This window comes from Piliocolobus tephrosceles, chromosome 1, assembly GCF_002776525.5.
Source record: "Piliocolobus tephrosceles isolate RC106 chromosome 1, ASM277652v3, whole genome shotgun sequence".
In the NCBI taxonomy this organism is placed as follows: Eukaryota; Metazoa; Chordata; class Mammalia; order Primates; family Cercopithecidae; genus Piliocolobus; species Piliocolobus tephrosceles.
The window spans coordinates 26,108,814-26,117,245 of NC_045434.1; positions in this window are offsets into that span (position 1 = coordinate 26,108,814).

The window sequence follows — 8,432 nt, forward strand, 5'->3', positions numbered from 1 at the left end:
AACCAATATGTAGTTTTTTTATCCCTCACCCTGCTCCCACCCTTTCTCCCAAGTCCCTAAAGTCCACTGTATCATCCTTATGCCTTTGCATCCTCATAGCTTAGCTCCCACTTGTGAGAACATATGATGTTTGGTTTACCATTCCTGAGTTACTTCACTTAGAACAGTGATGAATTAACCTTCATTTCCATCCAGGTAGCTACAATGCCATAATTTCATTCCTTTGTATGACTGAGTAGTATTCCAGGGTATGTATATGTACCACATTTTCTTTATCCACTTGTTGATTGATGGGTTTGGTTCTTTATTTTTGCAATTGCGAATTGTACTGCAATAAATGTGTGTGCAAGTGTCGTTTTCACATAATGACTTCTTTTCCTCTGGGTAGATACCCAGTAGTGGGATTGCTGCATCAAATGGTAGATCTACTTTTAGTTCTTTAAAGAATCTCTGGCCAGGCGCAGTGGCTCAAGCCTGTAATCCCAGCACTTTGGGAGGCTGAGACAGCGGATCACGAGGTCAGGAGATTGAGACCATCCTGGCTAACCCGGTGAAACCCTGTCTCTACTAAAAAATAAAAATAAATAAAAAAATAAACTAGCTGGGCGAGGTGGCGGGCGCCTGTAATCCCAGTTACTCGGGAGGCTGAGGCAGGAGAATAGCCTAAACCTGGGAGGCGGAGCTTACAGTGAGCTGAGATCCGGCCACTGCACTCCAGCCTGGGCAACAAAGCGAGACTCCCGTCTCAACAACAACAACAAAAAAAGAATCTCCACACTGTTTTCCATAGTGATTGTACTAGTTTACATTCCCACTACCAGTATAAAAGTGTTCCCTGTTCACCACATCCATGCCAACATCTGTTTTTTTTTTTTTATTTTTTTGCTTATGATCATTCTTGTAGGAGTAAGGTGGTATAGTATTGAGATTTTGATTTGCATTTCCCTGATCATTGGTGATGTTGAGCATTTTTTCATATCTTAATTGGCCATTTGAATATCTTTTGATAATTGTCTATTCATGTCCTTAGCCCCCTTTTTGATGAGATTGTTTTTTCCTTGCTGATTTGTTTGAGTTCCTTGAAGACTGTGGATATTACTCCTTAGTCAGATGCAGTTTGTGAAGATTTTCTCCCACTCTGTGGGTTGTCTGTTTACTCTGCTAATTATTTATTTTGCTATGCAGAAGCTTTTTAGTTTAATTACGTCCCATCTACTTACCTTTGTTTTTGCTGCATTTGCTTTTAGATTTTTGGTAATGAAGTCTTTGCCAAAGCCAATGTCTAGAAGGTTTTTTCCAGTGTTATCTTCTATAATTTTTATGATTTCAGGTCTTAGATTTAAGTCTTTGATCCACCTTGAGTTGATTTTTGTATATGATGAGAGATGAGGATCCACTTTGATTTTTCTACATGTGGCTTGCCAATTATCCCAGCACCATTTGTTGAATAGCATGTCCTTTCCTCACTTTATATTTTTGTGTGCTTTGTTGAAGATCAGTTGGCTTCATTTCTGGGCCCTATTCTGTTTCATTAGTCTATGTGCCTATTTTTATGCCAGTACCATGATGTTTTAGTGACTATAGCCTTGTAGTATAGTTTGAAGTCGGGTAATGTAATGCCCAGATTTGTTCTTCTTGGTTTTTCTTTGGCCCTGCAGGCTCCTTTTTGGTTTTATATGAATTTTAGGGTTGTTTTTTCTAGTTCTGTGAAGAATGATAATGGTGTTTTGCTGGGAATTGCATTGAGTTTGTGAAGGGGTGGCCTGCCCCTCCACACCTGTGGGTGCTTCTCGTTAGGTGGGACGAGAGACTTGAGAAAAGGAAATAATACACAGAGACAAAGTATAGAGAAAGAAAAGCGGGACCCAGGGGACCAGTGCTGTGTTTTCAGAGGACCCACACTGGCACCGGCCTCTGAGTTCCCTTAGTATTTATTGATAATTATCTTTACCATCTAAACGATAGGGGAGTAGCTAGAAAATAGGATCATTGTAGGGAGGAAATCAGCAGTAAGACATAAGAACAAAAATCCTTGTAACATGAATAAGCCTAAAGGAAAATGCTGTGCCTTGAGATGCATATGCAAACATCTCCATAAACCTTTTAGCAGTATGGCTCCAGCAAGCCCCACCTTATTCCTAAAGGCGGTTTCTCCTTACTCAGTAAACAAGGCACACAATGGGTTTTACACCGAGATGTTACATTGCCCAGGGACGGGCAGGATTTTTAACCATCAAGCCTCTTTCAGGTACTTGTTTAACAAAGACACATCCTGCACAGCCCAATATCCTTTTAACCTTAAATCACCTTCGCACATGTCTCTTGCAAGGACAAAGTTGGGGGTAGGGTCACAGATTAACAGCATTTCAAATACAGAACTAAATGGAGTCTCTTATGTCTACTTCCTTCTATATAGACACGGTAACAAGCTGATCTCTTTCTTTTCCCCACAAGTTTGTAGATTGCTTTTGGCAGTATAGTCATTTTCACAATAGTGATTCTACCCATCCATGAGCATGGGATTTGTTTCCATTTGTTTGTGTCATCTGTGATTTCTTTCATCAGTGTTTTTTAGTTTTCCTTGTAGAGATCTTTCACCTCCTTGGTTAGGTATATTCCTAAATATTTTTTTTTTTGCAGCTATTGTAAATGGGGTTGAGTTCTTGATTTGATTCCCATCTTGGTTGCTCTTGGTGTATAGCAGTGCTACTGTTACTGGTGGAAGATGTCCATGTTCTTGGCATTTTGAACAAAGAATTGGGCAAAATGCACAAATAAAGCAAAGAAAGAATGAAGCAACAAAAGCAGAGATTTTTATTGAAAATGAAAGTACACTCCACAGTGTGAGAACGGGCATGAGCAGTGGCTCAAGGGCCCCAGATACAGAATCTTCTTGGGTTCAAAAACCCCCAAGAGGTTTCCCATTGACCACTTGGTGTTCACCCCATGTAAATGAAGTGGTGGCCTGCAATCAGTCTTTTTAATTGTGGAAAGCAACCAATCAGAGGCTGAAGTGAAGTTACAAAGTTACACTCCTATGCAAATGTTACACTCCTATGCTCTTTGCAACCAGTCAGGGGTACTTTCAATTTCCCATCTGCAGAAAAGGGGATTTGCAAAGGGAGTAGCGTCTGGTCCTTTTTTTACTTAGGCATGGCAAGTTAGGGTTTTCCTTCCAATTGCATTCTAGGAAGTCAGTGTGAAATGGCCTTAGATTCCCTGCCTCCAGACCCTATTCTCCTGCCTCACTACTGATTTGTGTACATTGATTTTATATCCTGAAACTTTACTGAATTCATTTATCAGTTTTAGAATCTTTTTGGATAGTTTTCTACTATATGATTATATCACTAGCAAACAGCAACAGTTTGATTTCATCTTTACCAGTCTGCATGCCCTTTATTTCTTTCTCTTGCCTGGTTGGAATATAGCAGCATGATTGGTAGCCAAAAGTGGAAATGACTCAAATGTCCATCAAATGATGGATGGATAAATGTTATATACCTATACAATGGAATATTATTCTGCAATAAAAGTAAATGAAGTACTGCTGGAGGATTCTAAAAAGATGGTGGAATAGGAAGCACCAGGATTCTATCTTCCCACCTAGAAAAACAATTGCACTGTCAAAACCTATCTCTTGTAATTATGTTGGAATTGTGGAGTCTATTAAAGGCTTGCAACTTTCAAGGGAAGGCTTGGACAGAAAACTGAAGTTTATTTTGGTGAATTTCAGCTCTTAGTTCAGTATCATCTACCCAACCCAAAACCCCAGCCCCCTAGCAGGCAGTCTGCATTACTTGCAGGAGCAGCTTGCACATAGCTCATGAGAATCAGTGAGCAGTAAGGACCCTGTCCTCCTATTGATGAGGGTCTATGTTCTGATAATTGATTGCTGCTTCTGATCAAGGAGATGCAAACACAGAGGTAGCAGCCATTGTTATTGCACCTTCCCCTACCATTGTAAGCTTTTACTCCTCCAGCTGAAGCAACTTCCAGGAAATTTTCCTTGTTTTCTTCCTTTTGGAAGACAAACATTAAAGACTAAGACATTAAAAAGCAACTACATTTACAGAGAAAAGTATAAAGTTAAATTGAACACCCAGAGAAAGGCATAAACTCAGAAAAAAAAAAAAACCTGAGAAGACCTTAAATCATAAAGATGCTCAAATAACTAAGGAAAGATGTGGAGAAAGTGAAGAAAATAATATACAAACAAAATGGAAATATCAATAAATAGAAAACAAAGAAATCAAAGAAATTCTAGAGCTGAAAAGTACAATGAAATGAAAATCTTACTATTGGGATTCAAAAGCAGATTTGGGCAGGCAGAAGAAAGAATAAGTGAACTTAAAGATAAGACAATTGAAATTGTTGTATCTGAGAAACAAAATATTAAAAAGTTAAAAGTGAACAGAGCCTAGGGGACCTGTAGAACACCATCAAATGGACCACAGTATGCATTGTGGGAGTCCTTGAGAAAAGAGAAAGAAGTAGTGTGATAATTTGAAGAAACAATGGCTGAAAACTTCCCAAGTTTAATAAAGGATATGAATATGATCATCACAGAAGCTCAATGAACTCCAAGTAGGATTAATTCAAACAAACCTCCAATGAAGCACATTATCCATCAAACTGTCAAAGGACAAGAAAGAAGCAACTCATCACATACAAGGGATTTGCAAAAATCCTCTAAAAAATACCGAATTTCAGCAGTATATTACAAAGATACTGCACCATGGCCAAAAGGGATTTATTCCTAGAATATAAGGATGGTTTAACCTACAAAAATCAATGCAATATGCCACATTAACAGAAGGAAGGAGAAAAACTGAATGATCATTTTAATTGATGCAGAAAAAGCATTAAATTCAGTACTCATGATTAAAAAAAAAAAAAAAAAAAAAAAAACTTGGAATAGAAGGAGACTGCCTCAACTTAATAAAAGCCATACATGAAAAACACACACCAAGCATCATGCTCAATTCTGAAAGACTGAAAGCTTTTCATCTAAGATCAGATATAAGGTGAGGATGCTGGCTTTCACTACTGCTATTAAACGTAGTACTGGAAGTACAAGTCAGAAATATAAGGCAGCCAGATTAGAAAGGAAGAAGTGAGATTATCTCTGTTTGCAAATGACAGGTCTTATACATAGAAAACCTTAAAGATATCATTTTTAAAACTATTAGAATTAATACATTCAGCAAAAATTGCAAGAGACAAAGTCAGTACATAAAGTCAGTTGTATTTCTATACACTAATGATGAACAATCTAAAAGAAAATTAAGAAAACAATTTACAATAGTAGCAAAAAGAATAAAATACTTAGGAATTAACTAAATAGATGAAAGATGCATACAATGCAAACCATAAAACAAATAAATGGAAAGCTATCCCATGTTCATGTATTAGAGGACAATATTATTAAGATGTCAGTATTACCCAAAGTAGATATGCAGGTACAATGCAATACCTATCAAAATCTCAGAAAAGCAGAAATAAAGAAATCCATCCTAAAATGTATATGTAATTTCAGGGAACCCCAAAAGCCAAAATAGTCTTGAAAAAGAACAAAGTTGGAGCACTAATACTTCCTGATTTCAAAACTTACTATAAAGCTAAAATAATTGAAATAATGTGGTACTGCATAAAGACAGCTTTATAAACCAATGGAATCAAATTTAGAGGTCAGAAGTAAACTTTCACATATATGGTCACATGATTTTTCACAAGGGTTTTGTGAAACTCAGTGGGGAAAGGATATCATCTTTCAACAAATGGTTCTGGGAAAACTGGATATCCACATGCAAAAGAATGAGGTTGGACCCTTACCTCACACCATATTCAAAAATAAAGTGGATCAAAGACGTAAATTTAAGAACTAAAACTATGAACTCTTATAAAGAAACAAAGCAAAAGCTTTGCCACATTGGATTTGACATGAATTTCTTAGATATGACACCAAAAGCACATGCAAAAGTAAACAAATTGGACTGCACAAATACTAAGTACTATTGCATTTTAAATACTTTTATTCAAAAGACATTATCAGCAGAATGAAAACGCAACCTATGAAATGGGAGAAAATATTTGCAAATGATATATCTAATATCCATAGGTATCCAAGGTATTAATATGCATAACAAAGAACTTCTAAACTCAACAACAATTATAAAAACAAACAATCCAATTCAAAAAATGGACAAAGAACTTGATTAGACATTTCTCCAAACATTCATGAATTGCCAAGAAGCACATGAAAAGATGCTAAATATCACTAATTATTAGAGACATGAAAATCAAAACCACTATGAGATACCACCCTCACTAGGAAGACTACTATTAAGACAAAATAAATATTGGCAAGGATGTAGAGAAATTGAAACCCTTATGCACTGTTAGTGGGAATGTAAAATGGTACAACTGCTATGGAAAACAGTATGGCAATTCCTGAAAAAATTAAAAATTGAATTACCATATGATCCAGCAACCCTATTTCGAGTATATATCCAAAATAATCACAAGCAGGATCTTGAAGAAATATATGTAAACTCATGTTCACAACAGCTAAAATGTTGAAGCAACCCAAATGACCATTGACAGATGAATGGATAAGCAAATGTGGTATATATGCACTGTGGAATATTATTCAGACTTTAAAAGGAAGGAAATTCTGACATATGCTACAATGGGATTAACCTTTGAAAGAACTTATGCTAGGTAAAGTAATAATAAAAGCCATATATGAAAAACCCACAGCAAACATCAAATTCAATACTGAAGGACTGAAAGCTTTTCATCTAAAATCAGGTACAAAAGCAAGAATGCCTGCTTTCACTACTGCTATTCAACATAATACTGGAAGTCCTAGCCAGATCAATTAGGCAAGAAAAAGTCATAAAGAGACAATATTGTATTGTTCCACTTATATGAGGTGCCCAGAACAGTCAAAATCATAGAGACAGAAAGTAGAATCGTGTTTTCCAGCGTCTGTTAACACAGGGGAAATGAGAGGTTATTGTTTAATGGGTATAAGTGTCAGTTTTAAATAATAAAGAGTTCTGGAGATGGATGGTAATGGTGTTCGCATAGCAATGTGAATGTGTTTAATATCATGGTAATGTACACTTACAAATGGTTAAGATAACAAGTTTTATGATAGGTATTTTTTTACCCAAATAAAAAGTTTTAGAAAAAAAAAAGGAATGAAGTACTGATAGATGCTACAACACTGATGAACCTTGAAAACATAAACATTATGTTACGAAAGAAGCCAGACACAAAAACTACATATTGTATAATTCCATTAATATGAAATGTCCAGAACAGGTAAATCTATAGTGATTGAACATGAACTAGTGGTTGCCTAGGGCTGGAACAAAGGAGTTGTTGAGGGGAAATGGGTGGGTGACCACTAAAAGTTGAATTGTATGGTATTAGTATATGAATTATATGTCAACAATAAAGATGTTACAAGAAGTATTAATGGAATGGTGGGCAAACCATTTCTTACATGTTCGACTCCACCATTATTATGGTGGAGTCGAACATGTAAGAAAATGGGTTTCCCAAGACTGATTGATATATGGCTCATATCTCCCATGTTTAACTAGCCTGTAGAAGATTTTAATTTCTGGTCAATTTCCCCATCAGTAACATATAGATCATAATATTTGCCTTATTTTTGTGAAGAATAGTGAGGTAATCCATTCCATGTACTTAGCCCAGTGCCTGATGTATACAAAGTGCTTAACAGTGACTATTACATTACATAGTTTTCCAAAAGGATGAAAGTAGGTTCTAGAATATCTTTATTGATATTCCAAAATGAAAATAAGAAAATTTATAAAATTATGTGTGGAATTCTATAAGAAAAATGGATGCTACATTATCAAACATTTTTTAACTTATGAAAGGTTTAGTTATTAATGTATCAATTTCAAATAAATGTTAAATGTTACAATTATAGAACCCTTGTGCGATATAACTGAGCATTAAAGGTGAAATGGATAGTGTAAAAATCATAATAACATCCCCACTTAAATGGAAGTCAGAATTCCAGTTATCTCAACCACCTAAAACCAAGCTGTAAACGAAAACAAGTGTAAAAGATGTGAAAGTAATAATACGAAGCTAACACAGTTGTGAACTAAGCTTGCACCATTTTTAGGACAGTCTTTCACAGTCCTTTCACTTACTTTAGTCTCATAAACTCAGGTCTCTGAATTCCCAGCCCAGAAATTAGGACGTGATAATTTCAAAAAAGGAAAACAGTTGTGTTGTTAAAAGTAGGGATTCTGACACCAGGAAAAAAAATTCCTTTGAAAGAACTCAAAGCTTAGCAGAAATATGCTTAACTATCCCAAGAATAGTATAAGTTTCAGTGGAAACTTTTGTTCACAGATCAGGATTGTATTAGTTTTCACAGT